The 16,453-nt window shown below is 34.9% G+C and overlaps 1 protein-coding gene and 1 long non-coding RNA gene across 3 annotated transcripts in view; one reads left to right on the forward strand and one right to left on the reverse strand.

Annotated features, from left to right (window-relative positions):
• The window catches only part of LOC116031004 (putative pre-16S rRNA nuclease), a 518,904-nt gene that overhangs the window by 271,580 nt on the left and 230,871 nt on the right, over window positions 1-16,453 (forward strand). The gene's annotated exons all lie outside the window — the stretch shown is intronic.
• Window positions 11,129-11,430, reverse strand: LOC116031011. Its single transcript, XR_004100471.1, has 2 exons — window positions 11,270-11,430; window positions 11,129-11,189 (listed from the first exon to the last, which is right to left on the reverse strand). It is a non-coding gene; the product is annotated as an uncharacterized LOC116031011 (long non-coding RNA).

Consider the following 16,453-nt stretch of genomic DNA (forward strand, 5'->3'; position numbering starts at 1 on the left):
GACGCTTACCGGCTCTGTTAGCAGATTCAGGCAACGCAACGTAGCTAGATGGGGCCCTTGATCTCGGCGTGGCGGCCTTAGCGCCTGGCGGTCCTCTTGAGGTGCCTTGTCTCGCCGACCTAGTCCTTCGTCCTCCTCCTTCTTCCTTCCCGCCTCTTCTGCCTCGGCGAACCTTGTTGCACGGTCCAACAAGGCAGCATAAGTCTTAGGGGGATATTGGACAAGGTCGCGGTGGAACGATCCAGACCAGACATTGCTTGTGAAAATAGGTAAGGCCGACTTCTCGTCAAAATTTGCAACCGACCTTGCCTCCCTCTTCTATCTGCCCAAGTAGTCGGTTAAGGTCTCCGAGCTACGCTAATCCAATTTGCATAGGTTGGTGAATTGCCTCTTCTTGGGTATGCTGCTCGCAAAATATGACATGAACTGCCCTGAAGGTCAGCGAATGTTGAGATAGCCTTCTCGGGTAAGGATGTGAACCCGTCTTGGGCTTGGCCATCAAGGGTCGCGAAGAAACCCTATCACATGACGACGTCGCTTGCCCCCGTCATCATGATAGCAACTCGATATCTGTTGAGATGGGTTTGGGGGTCGACCAACCCCGTGTAGGACTTGATGGTTGGGAAGCGAAAGCCCCTCGGAAGAGGCTTGGCCATGATGTCCTCCGTGAAGGGGGTGGTCAACACCTCATGGGGCTCCGACGACCCATCTCACATTTCTATCCTTCGCTGGAGCTCGTCTATTCACCTACGTAATTGCTCCACTTCGCTACGGTGGGAGCTCGTTGGTTAGCCACGAGACTCCCTGAATTGCTTCACTCGTGAGGCCTGTTCTCGCCGCGGCAGAGTGCGGGCCTTTAGGATTAGAGGCTTGCGCGAGGTCGACCCCTCTGCAGGTGCGCAATTGGGTGGTCCAAAATCAAGACGGTTACGAACCGGAAATCGTGTGCTCAGGCGTCTCAAGGCGGACTTGGTAGTCTGGGTCGGTTATGCTCCTCCATCTTTCGTTGCTCGAGCTGACCTCTGGTGGCTTCATCCCCTCCCTGTCTTGCTGATGGTAGAGGTGAATTGACCTCCCCGTCGAGGTGAGGTTCTGGTATACGAGGTCGGCGGGTACTTGGACCATCTTCACGCCTCGATGAGTTAGGGTCGAGTGGAGGAGCAAGGATGCCTCCTTGGAGCCCATCCACGAGCTATGTTAACAAAGTGGTAGCTTGCCGAAGCGTGTCCACCCCTTCCTGAAAGCCCGGGGCGGGAGGTGGAGCAAGTAGGGTCGGCCCTATTTGACGGTTGCTATTGATCAAATCCTTGAGGTCTCCGATCGACCTCATGGGTAGTGTTTGCCGACTCACCATCCCATTAGGATCATTGGCATGGGAGGGAGTACGAGTACCATGTGAGTTGTGGGAATTATGAGAGTTAGATCCTGACATTGCCATAGCTAGGGATATAGCACGCTCGAGCCTGAATAGAGCAAGGGCTGTTGTAATAATAAGACATATAGATAATCTCGAAGATTGAATCTTGTATTAATGAGAGGCAACGCTATTACAATTGCTTGGAATATGTAATAACAAGACAACTATTTGCTAAAGACAGATCATGCCCTAATTGGACATATATGAACGTTTTTATACCAACTTGGCTTAACAAACCCGGAGAGAACGTAGGAGAGCCATCCCAATGGCCTTGGACCGCACCAGACGTGAGACGCCGCACAACTCGGGCACTCGTGGACCAAGACCCTGCCATTTGGCCGAGGGCTGACCTCGGCCATAATTATCTGTCCCGAGCCCATTCCGCGTTGTTCGCGCTCCAAACCTGTTCGTGATTATTCCATCAGAAGTTATCTGCACTTGCAATTCAATTGGTCATCAAGTGATAAATTATGGTTAAAGATACAAGATGGAACCTTGACAATCACCTAACCAATGTTTATTACATGGACCGTAGTCCACACAGCTGTGTGGACCATGGTCCTAAGTGACGTCGTCTCTTCATTTAAGAAGAGAGGCGACGTTAAACTTAAGTTTCATATAAGGACAAAAAAAGTTATTTTTCTTAGGTAGTGATTGCAAGTTTCTTTTGTCACCTAAAAAAATTGTTATTTTTCCTTTCTTGTGTGATTTCCAAACTATTACACATGAACATGATTTATCTAGTGAATAGCCCAAGGTAATAGTTTGATTAGTTGCAATTTCCCTTTTCACAAAAAGAATTGTTATTTTCCCTATTTTGAAAATATTTTTTAAAATGTGTCTTTCTAAATTTCTCTACAATTTACATATGTAATTTGACCCATGGTGGGTAGGGTTTGCGTCATAAAATTGTGCATATCGTTTCATTTGCTCCCCATTACGTATTTTAATATATTCCTCCCGTCTCAAGTTGATTTAAATTTTAGAAAAATAATCCCAAGAAAAGAACGAAAAAGGAAATTCAAATCGTGTATACCACACACCTTCCTTAAACATCTTCTTCGTCCGTGGAAGCTTGGCTGCTAATATGCTATGGACAAAAAAACTTGATAGGGATTATTCCCGGCCAATCATACGTGTACAGGTGATCGGTATTCGACCACCGAACCGCGCTTGGGTTGAACCGACCTCACCCAATCACGATGTAGGATCTTCCAGACCTCACAGGTTCCTACATGAGACCCGATCCCCGCATAAAACCAAGTAGCATCTTCGAGACCATTGGAGTTCTCGGCCCTTTCCGACCCATCGATGGCTCGAATCACTCTTGACGCCTTATCCATCATACGGGTGCACATGTACGATCTATTTCCACCCGTCCCTCCCTTAATGCATGGACTTTTAGCTATTTTCTGTAAGCATAGCTAAGTGCTTAGAAACCTAAGACCCACTGCCTAGTAAACCGAGCTGAAACCCTTGAACCGAATTAAGCGTCCAATCCCACTCTAACCCGGATGGACTGAACCAGTTATCGTGTACCCAGTTACAATTGAACTTCATACAAATAATGTCATGTTTCATCGTATCAATTGTATTTACCTTATCAAAGCCATGGTAGATTGTTGGTCTTTTTTGTTTTAATTAATATAATTAATTATTTTAATTTTTATATAAAATATAATTTTATAAAATACTACGGAGTAATTTATGTGACATCCAGCATGGCAGGTGATTTGGAGTAACATGTTATTATAGGTCAAATATGTCAATAGCACAATTTTAACAAGTTTAAGGGTAAATTTTTTTAGTTCGAATGTCTAATTACACTTTGCTATATAATTAGATGGTTTATTTAACACTTATCCAAAAATAAAAGATACATGCCTTATTTGGTAAAATGGTTGTTAGCTAATAGTGTTAGCTGATTGGGTTAGATGGCATGATTACTTGATAACATTAGCTTATTGTAGAAAAGTGTTTGGTAAATTAACTGCGCCGATAGTGGTTTAACATATTTTTTTTTCTCAAAAAGTTAATTGAAAAAGTTATTTTAAACAACATTTTGAATTTTAGTATTTTGGAGTTAAAAAAATTGAATAATTAAGCATTTATATTAATTTTTTAACTAAGTCAAACATCTGTCATTTAAGCTAAATTTGACTAATAGAGTGCGTATTTTACCAAATCAGTTTACTGAGTACATAATGTTTGAAAAAGTCACGAAAGCTGCCGAGGAATAGTGTTGGAAAGTTTGCAACATTCACAAACTTTCAAATACTATTTAAATAATAATAACAATAATAACAATAATTTGGTGTACGTCAAAGTGAATTAATTAGGTAAACATAATGGTGCTTGAATTGGACCATATATATATATATATTAGTGTAGATATTAGAAAGGTGGAAAATCAAAATCATCCATTCAACATTTCAACTCAAAGTAAAAACGTGGATGCAGCCGTTGACCAGATGCAGCAACCAGTCTAGTCGGTCTTCTTTCGTAGCTGCATGCGCTGCTTCAGGGAAACAAGCCTAAGAAAGAAGCAAAGTCCAAGAGAGCAAGTCCGATTGAGTTAGAACACATACTTTAATTTGGAATCCTATTTTAAGGGCTGATCAGGTTTCCTGAATGCAATGCGGCGGGTCAAGCGTGTCAAAGTCATTCCATTTTCATTATTTTCTTTATAATTCAAGTTTCTCAACTTCAACACCGTCGAGCTAAATTAAAATCTTAAATGAAACTTCTTATCCATTAAAGTTTAATGTCTTGTGAGCTATTTCCATTATTTACTAATAAGCTTTCGATCCAATTAACTAAAAAGACTTCCTTATCATCAAGAGGCAATGTGTATTAATTGCCTTATACTAACTATTTTAAAACTCTAATAGAAATTAAAACAAGCAAATACCAATTTTAGTTTCACGAGTATTAGTAAAATGATATTTTTGGTCCACATGTTTAATTTCTACTAATTGTCATCCATTGGTTTAGTATTTATTTTCATCCACAATTATTATTTTAGTGACAAAATTCATCACGTTAGGTTCCCCTTCGTTCAAGACATGTCGAAATCTAAAATTTTAAGGATATTTTTTCATTTTCAACTTAAGATCTCAATTTGAGTATGAATAAATGGGTCACACTTGTGTGACACCGTCTCACGGGTCCTTATTCGTGAGTCGGGTCGGGTCGGGTCAAAGCACCATGCAAATGTCATACTTATATGCTCAAATATAACACTAATCAAAAATACAATTGTTGTTACTTATTAAAAAAAAAGTAATACATTTATCATTATAAGTAACAAAAACTTTATTCCTAATTAGTATTAAATTTGAGCATATAAGTATGACATTTGTGCATATAAGTGGTACATTTGCATCTTGACCCGACTCGACTCGACTCATGGCGAGACGGTCCCACACAAGATTTTGCTTGAATAAATAGGTTTAAGCCCTAAGAACGATTCTAATTCACAATTCTTCTCATCATCCTACCTTAATTCGAGGAGAAAACTGTGAATTATGATCGATCTTAGGGCTTAAATCCATCTATTCATGCTCAAATTAGGATATTAAATTAATTTGAAAAGGACAAAAATACCTTTAATAATTTCATATTTCGGCATGTCTTAAACAAAAGAGTGACTGTCGTGATTTTTTAACACTAAAGCAATAGCCGTGGATAAAAATTAGTACTAAAACAATAGTATAAATTAAATATATAGACCAAAATTACCATTTTATTAATATTCGTGGAATCAAAATTGATATTTCGCTAAAATTAAAACTTATGACTAAACAACATTGAATCAAGGGAGATGGACTGAATCGCTTAAACATCATCACTATAATACAATATAAAAATTTTTATCAGATTATGTACAAACTACTGTATAATTAAACATTTCCATTTTCAATTAAAAATCAGTAATATAGACTATCAGTTATATTATTATATATCCTTTCAAAAAAAAAAAGAAGTTATATTATTATATATAGTTGCTAATTCTTTCCCCTTATTGTAAAAAGCAAATAGTTAATTAATTGATTGGAACAAAAACTGTTCATACAATATAATTAATTAATTGTGAACACATGCCACTATCTACAAAATTGGACATCGTGCCGGCTTCATAGGAAGAGAGGAGACAACCACACATTTTATTAATTATTCTGATTACTTTTGAATTATTCACATTTATAATATTCTACATGCATTTTATTTGTCATATTAATACCTTTTCTATTCACTTTATTTAGCATCCTCTTATAATTTTCAATTTTAGTTTTTTTTAAATATAATTTACAAATATTTCAATAAAATTAATTAATTTAAAGAATTAAATCATACATAATTTGACTTCACAGTTATTAATAATAACAATTTGCTTATCAATTGTTCTAACTTGCTTTGTTTTTTTATGTAATGAGAAAAATATGTTTTTATTATGGAAAGTATGTACTAAATAAACTCTTCTGTAATAACTTATACATATTAATTAAATCACAGTAGAAAATAAGAAGATGTTATGTAGAAAACATGATTCATAGTGGAAGGACAATGAAGAAAGTAATTATTAAGACTGACACACAAAAATAGAGATATTTGTGAAGCGGGGAGAAAAATTGAAATGAAAGAAAAGTGGGTGGGTGGGGTATTAGTTGTCCAGGGGAGAAGAACCTGGGCAAGGAAGGTGGGGCAAGTGGGGGAGTGTTTGGAAACATCATTCAAATTGTATTTCCAAGTAGCATGTCAGGTTGCCCCACTTGATAAGGAAATTCACTGAATCCAACCTTAATTCAGCAACGTATATATACAGTTGCAGTATTTTATGATTATTACATATACACTGTAACCACCCCAAATTCATCATATCATATCATATCTCCCCCCCTCACACCTCAGATCCCTAAACCAAATCCTTCTCCCCATTCCAAAGTAATATCAGTGTCGTAAATCTGTCAGCTTTTTCATCAACCAAACAACCACTATATACTCGCTCATCGCTCTTTCATTTCTCATTCCATCTTCAAACCGGTCTCTTTCTCATCACATTCTGTTCGTTCTCAAGATTGGGGCTTTTGGAGGGAGTTAATAAAGAAAGAGGTAGGTGCAGAATCTTGAATTGGAAAGTGGCCTGGGCGTGTATGAGATCGAAGAGCTCTTCTGATCTTCTCCATTTGGAATCTTAATTTAATAATGGGTGCAAATACGAGAGACGAGATGTATGCGGCGAGTAGTTTTCCGATGAGCAGGAAGAATGTGAATTTGAAGGAAGTAGCAGCGAAAAAGATGGAATACCAGCGGCGGCGGGGGAGTGTATCGCAAGGCCAAGGCGGCGGGCAGGCGAAAAGGCGGTGGATGTGTATGAACTATTTCAGTTCAGAATCGTTTGTTCTGCTTGTGTGTCTCACCGCGTCGGTGCTGATTCTGCCGTTGATCTTGCCGCCGTTGCCGCCGCCGCCCTTCATGTTGCTGCTGCTCCCCATTTGCATTTTGGTAGTTCTTGTCATCTTAGCTTTCTCCCCTTCTACTTCTAGTGGCCAGACCATCACTCATCCCTATCCCTATTTGTAATATATGCTAGCTAGCTGAGAGATGCTATCATATCATATCATATGAGATCAGAGTAGCCTTAGCTTAACATATTTTTGTCTTGCATGTAATCAAACATTCAAAACCGGCCTATATATAACTAACAAAGTTCTTTTATTTCAATTCTTTCTTATAAATCAAACTGGATGGATATGCTTATATATTTGAGTTTGATCTTAGAGGCCAGGGAAAATATAATAATGTTATCATGTATCGGTATGGAGATGAATTGAACGCCCCAATATGATGAATTGTTGAGAAGATTGAGTGTTTAAGGTAGGTGTTGGTTTGTTGGGTGTAGCGGTAGGCCGGATCGGAGTGGATAGACTCATTAGAGACAAGTAAGGGTCTCCGATCCATGGTTAATAGGATAGAATGAAATTGGTAAAATTAGGTATGAGGTAAATGGATGTAATACGTACGTACTCTTTTCTCCATTTAATTTGGCCGGCAGGTTGTCGTTGTCTATATATATATAGTTAATTTTCACATTTGCAGGCAGGCAGGGTGTCGTTCATCAACTCAGGAAAATTGAAGATTAAGATATAATGCATCAAATTAAATACAATTAATTGCCTTAACTAGCTCTGTAATTGTGAGGTAAGGTTGTGGAGTTGCATGCGCCTCAAAATCAAAATTCCCAGTCCCCGCCCAGATCGACAGACAAACGTAACCTCTGATATCCACCTTCAAATCCAGGCAAATTAAAGAATATAATAATAATAATAATAATAATGCAGTCAATCATTTTGAATTGGGATGGTTGGCTTCGAATTCAATTCATGAAAAAGATGAGAGACACATACATACATGACTAGCTAGTCTGCAGGCAATTAATTAAATTAAAACAAATTGAAGAAAACAAGAAGCTAATTAAGGATGCTTCAATTCAATTCAATTCGATCAAGATGTCAACGAATTGAATTGAAGTCATCGGGAATATAATATATATAATAGCTAGCATATATCGAACCGGTAAAGTATCGCGTAGCTGAGCATCCATCCAAGTTGAAAGTGCAGAGGGGCGCAGCGCAACATCATATCATAATATAAGCCCCGCGGGATTTCATCATTGGCGGCTATCATATCATATCTACTATACTAATAAGAGCCAAAGAGAGTTAGACCTAAAATGGGTAGAAAAAATGGCGGTCAAATTATTTAATCAAATGGATGGTTCAGATGAATTATTTAATAAAATAGATAGTTAAGATAATTCAGATTAATATTATTAGAAAAAATGGCGGTCAAATTATTTAATCAAATTGATGGTTCAGACGAATTATTTAATAAAATAGATGGTTAAGATAATTCAGATTAATATTATTAATAGAGATTACCTAATTTAACCTTACTTTTATGATTATCCGTTAAGTTTTCCGTTAAATATTCTCTTCTCCATTAATATTCCGTTAACTTTTAACTTACCCATTAATTTGTATAAGAAAGATCTTAGGTTCGAACCTCATCTCAATCAAATTTGACATAATTAAGTTTCTCACTCTATTTACTCTTATTAAATTAAATAAATTAGTAGCTACAACAAAAAATGATATATATGTATTTCTTTAATTTAGAATTATGTGTCTACAATACTTTTATTTGAAAAAATTATTCATTATCAAAAAATTAAATTAAATAAGAGAAATAATTTCATTAGTTATATTGTTTTTATTTTCTCTCATGTAAAGATTCTTTACATTCAAATTTATCAATTGATATTCATTACATTGTCCATTATCTTATTTTTACAATATCTTGTAATTAAATATCAAAGTTATAGTACAAAATAATTTTATATATTTATTTACCAAGTATTTTATTAATACTATGAAAAAAAAATTTAAAATAATTTGAAGTTAATTATATTAACTACTTGGGGATTGGTTGACAAAGAAAGTACTCAAATAACCCAACAAATTGAAGCAGGATCGCTCTATTTTATTCTTATTGAATTAAATAAATTAGTAGTTACACCAAAAAATGATACATATGTATTTCTTTAATACCATGAAAAAAATAAAAAAGAATAGTTTGAAACCAATCATATTAACTACTTGGGGGATTTGTTGACAATGAAAGTACTCAAATAACCCATTACCCAGCAAATTGAAGCGAGAAACTACATTTTAATATCTTTGAAATATATAATATTTTAAATTTTCAAATTTTTATTAATTTATTTAATCTTTTTTCTTAAACTAAGGATTTCTTTATCCATAATAACGCATTCAACAATAATGGTTGAACCAAATGAACCCCAAGCATAACACCTAAAGGAAAGTCTATAGCTCCTATATCATAATCTCATTGCATGACGTTGTCATATATACTACCAACAAAAACCGAATTGCAAATAACACACTCCCAACAAAAAGAAGAGAACAAATAGTCAAGATGGAGATAATGACAATGTTACTCAAAAGAGAATTAAGAACACTTAGAAAAATTCAAACGAAAAGTAGTATTTATTTAGACTATCATTTTTAGACCAAATATTTAGACTATCAATTTTACAAGATTGCAAACATTTATTTTAGTAATAATTATAATTAATTTTCTATATCAAACATTTATTTTAGTAATAATTATAATTAATTTTCTATATTATCTTGGATTCATATACTTTGAGTTAGATATTTAAATAAAAAAATTCGGCATTCAATTACCCATGTATAAACTTCTCCTATATAATCTTGCATTTCAATTACCCATGTATAAACTTCTCCTATATAATCTTGCATTGAAATTACCCATGTATAAACTTCTCCTATATAATCTTGCATTGAATCTACCCATGTATAAACTTCTCCTATATAATCTTGCATTGAATCCATTGATATACTTTCAAATATTTATTTAAATATAAACATTGGGCATTAACCCATACGCACAATCTTGCATTGAATCCATTGATATACTTTCAAATATTTATTTAAATATAAACATTGGGCATTAACCCATACGCACAATGCGCGTATAAAACTAGTTCTTATAATAATAGGCATGCAACAAGTAAAGGTGATTTTTGGATGGAACGAGCTAGCTAGTGTAGTACGTGGCATTGCATCAGATCAGATCATATATAATAGTACGTGTATGTGATCGAAGCCAAGCCTTAGCTTGCTTTACAAACACATTAATTTAAATCTACAAATTAAAGTCTAGAATAGAGTTTTAATTAGCCGGCAGTCTTGAAACAATTAACCTAAACACAAAACAACGTAACTCCTAATTTACCAACAAAAAAAAAAAACATATGCATGTAGGTAAATCAATGAAATGAAATGAAATTATTATTAAGTATTTAAGTTATTTAGTGTTTATAATTATTTATAGATTTAGCCGAAAATATCAAGGACAACTCATACATAAGGCTCTTTGTCAACAAGTGTAAATACCTCGTTATATTGTTGTCATAGGCCATATCGCTATTAGACATACTAGTATTCCACCTGTGCGATGCACTGACAAAGTTTATTATCTATAATAACTATCGGTATGTTTTGTGATTCAAATTATATTATAACTAAACTTAATTCATAATATTTAGTGTAGAATTATTACTATTGGAGATTCATACTTCAGTATTAACTGATATAATTAAAACTACAAACAATTCTTACTTCACATTTTAACTTTAAGCAAAACAATAAATAATAACAAATCATAGCATTTAAAATATAATTTCTTTAAGAGGAAATTGCCATTTTGGTCAGCTGACTATAGGGGTCCTATTAATTCTAGCCCACGACTTTCAAAAGTGTTAATTGCATACCATGACTTTTCAATTTGTATCAATTTTGAACACTCCGGTCCAAACCATATATCCCTAACCCGGTTCTTGGAGGGTACCGGAACTTGGAGAAAGGTCTTGACTCTATAACCTTTGCTATAATCTCTATGCCTACAACGCATCTCTGCAGATCTCGTGGGTCTTTGAAGTAGTTGAAGGTCACCTTTGGGTTCTCGCTAGGATCCTTGCTTCGAAGCTCTAGATTGCCTGTTGAGTATGGGCCTGCAACTTTTTCTAGGATTATCCCCNTTTTTCTAGGATTATCCCCGCCTGCACACTCGCCCCCCCACCCAAGTATGTCTTTATACTTTTTCTTTTTTCTGCTGCGTCTGCGAAGAAGCTCAAGTTGCCCCCGCCCAAGAAATGCCGGCTGCTCTGGATCGGACAAATACATACATACATACTCAATTATATATATTCTTGATCGAAAATTAGGGATGGGGAGATTGGGATACCTGATTTGCTAATCTTTCGAAGTCAGATACCATTCTATGCATCCATGCCAATTCCAGGGAACCGCTGGCTGCTTCTATGTAGCTGTCGAATTTTGTGATGCCCACAACCTGAATCAGCGAAACCTCGACGGGGTGGGGGAAGGAATAAACACTGCATTGTACCAAAAGACCTTTCTCCAAGAACCGGGTTAGGGATATATGGTTTGGGTTGGTTTTTTTTTGGGTTTAGGAAATTACATTTTTGCCCATAGTATTAAGCCAAATCGGTGGGATTAAGAAAATCCGGCGACATTTGGCCGGAAATTTCACTGGAGTGTTCAAAATTGATACAAATTGAAAAGTCATGCAATTAACACTTTTGAAAGTCGTAGATTAGAATTAATAAGACCCCTATAGTCAGCTGACAAAATGGCAATTTGCTCTTTCTTTAATTAAAAAAATCCATATCTACTAAATCTGGCCCAACAAATACATATATTAATATTTATACAAATTTTTTCTACATAACCCAGTCCAACCCCATAAAAGCCCATATATAAATACAAAAACCAAACCCCAACTCCATCTGATTGCAGCCACCCGTGTCCGAGAACTCTTGCTCCGCCTTCTCTCTACTACTTTAGCAACACAGCTCCAGCTACACACTTTCTTGCTTTTCATTTTCTGTTGTTTCCTTTTCTTTTTCTTTTCTTTTCTTCAGCGACGTTAAAGCCCGTTGCTTCAGGATGATTCTTCATCTGCATGCGTCGATTTCATTTTTCAATCTTTTGAATCATTTTCGATAATTCACTGTGAGCGATATTGTTTAATAATTTAATAAAAACCCCAAACAAACCATGCTTTCTACAACGGAACTCATTCTATAATCCATATATGGAGTACCGCAAGTCGTCACAAGAAATATGAGCAACAAATTTAGGAAAAATCTATCATCAAACAACTACGTATGAGTTAAGGTAAGCATGGATATTTTTTTTTTACTGTTAAATTCTTCATTTCGTCATTTGCCTCTGCATATTTATAACTTCGCATCACTACCAGAAAATTGTCCATTAGTGAGGGGTAAAACTATCACTAAAAAATTAAAAATCATCTTAAGACTTTTAATGACGAAAAATTTACCGTCAGCACCTGTGAAGATCAGTGACGGGATATGATACCGTCATTAATAAGCATATTGTGATGGTATATTTACCGTCAATAAAATGTTCTTTTTGTGACAAAAAATTCAGTCACTAATACATCTACTCACTAACATAATTTACTCTCATCATGTTCTTGTAATGATGGAGAATCCAGTCACTAAAAATTACGGAGTATAATTTAGTGTCAAATATTTTTTTTTTAAAATTTTGTATATATTGTTACTTCTCATTAAATATTAATTTTTGTAATACATTTTTTATCACTAATCGATATTATATCATGTTGTAACTATAGATATTGTTAATTTTTACCATAATCAATCAAAGTAAAATTGATCAATATATTAAAAGAGTTCATCATCACTACCAAAATGAAATGTTTCATACAAATTTATGAAGACTAAAGGCAACGAAACTGATTATTGGTGATCGGGAATATACCGCCCTTAGTACTCTATACATATGTTCGTGTACTGTACGAGTATTGGGCTTATATAAGGGCCCTAGCCCTTCAAGTGAAAGGACTTTTGGGCCCTCTCTTCTTCTCTCTACAATACTCATCAATAGCCATGTCCTCTCCCTTCTCTCTATGATTCAAGAACAATTAATGAAAGGGAGGAATTGAGAGTCATTTTCCTGATTTACATTACACTATTGCATATATTGATATACATATCTACTACATGAACATTTTAGTTCTATCAAATGACACCGTCCGTAGGGACCGTGCAACTGAAGGCCGCGTTCTCGATCCCATTACCTCGCCATCAGGCGAAGACAGTTCCAGCAACTCCCGTGATATCACCATATTTTGGCATAAAATGGCCATGCAACTCCAGCTCGAAGCTGCCGTCGACAGATGATTCCGGTTGGCCCTCTGTCTGACCCACTGTGCGTCTCTCTAGGCTAGAATCGAACCTAAAAATGGTAGTGACGTCTCTCCCTCTATCAATCATGATTAACAGTCCTGGGAGCTTTGCATGTTCGAGACCCAGAGCCACAAATGTATGTACAAGCAACGCAGTTTCTTTCGGGTTCCTAGGCTACTGTCTCTGAATCCCCATTCCTTCATTTCTGTTATGTTTCTCCTGGGTTGCTGAGGAGTATTCGGGTTGAAGATGGTAATGGTGAATGGAAACCGACACCAATATGCGGAGTTGTTGTGCGAGACAGTATTTCTGAGCAGGTGGACTTTTCATTGAAGGCTGCTCATTGCATGTGGAGAAAACAAAAAGAGGTGGGAAAATCGAGCTTGTAAAAGTTAATTGCCATGAAAATCCACATAAGAAAATCCCAGAATCGTCTAAATACTAATGGTATGAAGGTGTTAGCTCTAGATGGGGATAGACAAGATTATGTTACTACTACCAATGTCGTCTACAAAGAGGTTTTCAATAACGTATAATTCGAACTGGCGATATTATGTTTTTTTTTTCAAATAGCACATTTGCCCAAAAGTTATACAAATCATAAACACTGATATATAAAATTTCCAAAGTTTCAGCACCGGATGCGTGCATATACACTTTAGCTATTAATTCAACAATTATTTGGTTGAATTCAAGCAAGGATAACATCACAAAATATAATTGATCCAAACCATCTTTTCAATTGCACTATATTATATTTGATGTTATGAGATATTCTAAATCTAGCTTCCTTGGGTTAGGAGGGCTACCAAGAAAACAAAAGACTATTATTCCACCTCTCCCATCTTTGTCTCAACGGCTGGAAGCCGTTCTTGTAAATTGGTGAGAAGACGTTCACTTGCTCGAGTTTATGAAAGAGCGGGGATTGGTCAGTTCTATTACTGTTGAAAGTTTTTCCGGAGTTGTTAAGAAAAAGTCTAAAGGTGGTTATTTTTGTCCGAGTAATTTTATATAATTATATATCAATCTAAATATTATTAAAATTTTATAACAAAATCAATTCTGTGTATTGCACGAGTGAAAATACTAGTAGTAGTAATACTATTCCCAACATGATTAAAAGGTATTATTGTCAACAATTAAAATGTCAAATCAATTAAATATAAATATTTATTTTCTAAAAAAGAACTACATACTATAAATGTAATGAACATTGCATCTTGTGATATTAAAATTTTGACATGGAATAATATGTTGAAAATTTTGATTAAAAAAATCTCCCAAAACAAGAAACTAGTTAAAATTATTTTTTTAAGTAATACTGTATTTACTTTCTTTTTTTTTTTTTACTCGTCAATATGATGTGCACAATTAATTTAAAAAATCAATTTTTTTCTCCATTGAAATTAAATCAGAACATGTAATAGAAATAATACTTCCTTTGAGTACACTAAACATTTTTCTTCTCCCAACATTTTCTTATATCTTTCTCATACTCCATTTAAATATTACCGTCTCTGTAATTTATTCAAAGCTTAAACACTACTAGTTTAACAAAAGCCCTACAATTAAAAATAATCAAGATATCATGAACCGCTAATTTTGGCTTTCACTTAGTAGAAAGTATGCTATCGTTATGTGCTGGGTAGATCCTACATTGTGACTCTATCATATAGACAATTCTCACAAAGAGAAATTCAAAATCTTCTGATTACTAAGTCAATTGTCCGATCGACTTGGTTAAAGTTACTTCTTGAATAGACCTTTTATTAGATGAGTTGGTGATTGGAAACAGAAGTCATACCTAATTGCATGAGGCGGTTGGCAACGAGAATACCAAATAGTAAGACATTTATCACCTTAAAATTTGTTACATGCTAGACCCAAGTGAAAATACTACAATATTCATAAAATTAAAAGTAATAAATTCAACAATTTAGATGCATTCACTTTTAATTAGACCTGACAATTCGTGTATACAGGTTCATTAACTGGTCGACACGATAACGACACGAATACGATAAGGTTAAACACGGACACGATATGTTAAGGTTAAGGGTTCAAATTTTTAACACGAACACGATTTGTTAATGGGTTAAACGGGTTGACACGATAGACACGTTTTGTCAACAGGTTTCGAGTCGTGTCGACACGATATGACACGAAACTCGTTTAAACCCGCTAAACCTATTAATATTTTTAAAAAGAAACTAAAATTTAAAGTTAAGTTATATAAAAAAAATAAAACCTACAATTCAATCCATCAAACAAACTAAAAAAAAATCAATTTATAACATTCATAAAATGATAAAATAACATCCAACCATCGTAATTAAAGAAGTCCATACTAATCTTTAGAATAAAATTGAACACAATAAAAATTCAAATTTCAGATTGTTGAACATCAATAATTGGTGTAGGATCTTGGTCCAAGGTAGTAAATTCATCGTTAGTCATGTTCATTTATCATAATGGTTCTTACCTAAATGACAATGGTTCTTAGCGGGTTATAAACATGTTTGTATAAACGGGTTAACACGATAATATTAACGGGTTAAACGGGTTCTTAACATGTTTAACGGGTTGACCCGTTAAGATACAAAACATAATGAGTTTTTAACGGGTCAACCCGTTAACAACCCGGGACATGTTAAGGCTAAACACTAACGCGCTAATTTCGTGTCCGGTCTCGTGTCGTGTTAACGGGTCGTGTCCATAATTGTCAGGTCTACTTTTAATTTTTTTTATGATTTACACTGAATAACACATATACTATATGAAATGAAATTATAAATACACACACATATATAAAATCATGTCCCTCAAGAAGACTTATTTATAGCGACAGGGCTGTGTGAATTCGATTCTTGCCACATACATTAGGAATTTTGGATTAGACTTTTTATCTGCAGAAGTGTGTTACATTCTCATGGGGTTTAAACGTGTTTATTAGATATATCTAATTGGTAAATTTACCTCATCAAAAATTTAAGAAAAATCACAATTAAGTAATGGCATAATACTTCTCTTGTGACAAACATTGAAAATAGAAACTAGAAAGTGAAGGTGTAATGAATAATGATGCGCACAAAATAAGGTGCACTTGGTATTTTGGTATGGTTGTCTTTTTTTTTTTTTTTTTTTTTTTTTTTTTTTTTTTTTTTTTTTTT

Source organism: Ipomoea triloba, chromosome 9 (genome assembly GCF_003576645.1).
Source record: "Ipomoea triloba cultivar NCNSP0323 chromosome 9, ASM357664v1".
NCBI classification, from domain to species: domain Eukaryota; kingdom Viridiplantae; phylum Streptophyta; class Magnoliopsida; order Solanales; family Convolvulaceae; genus Ipomoea; species Ipomoea triloba.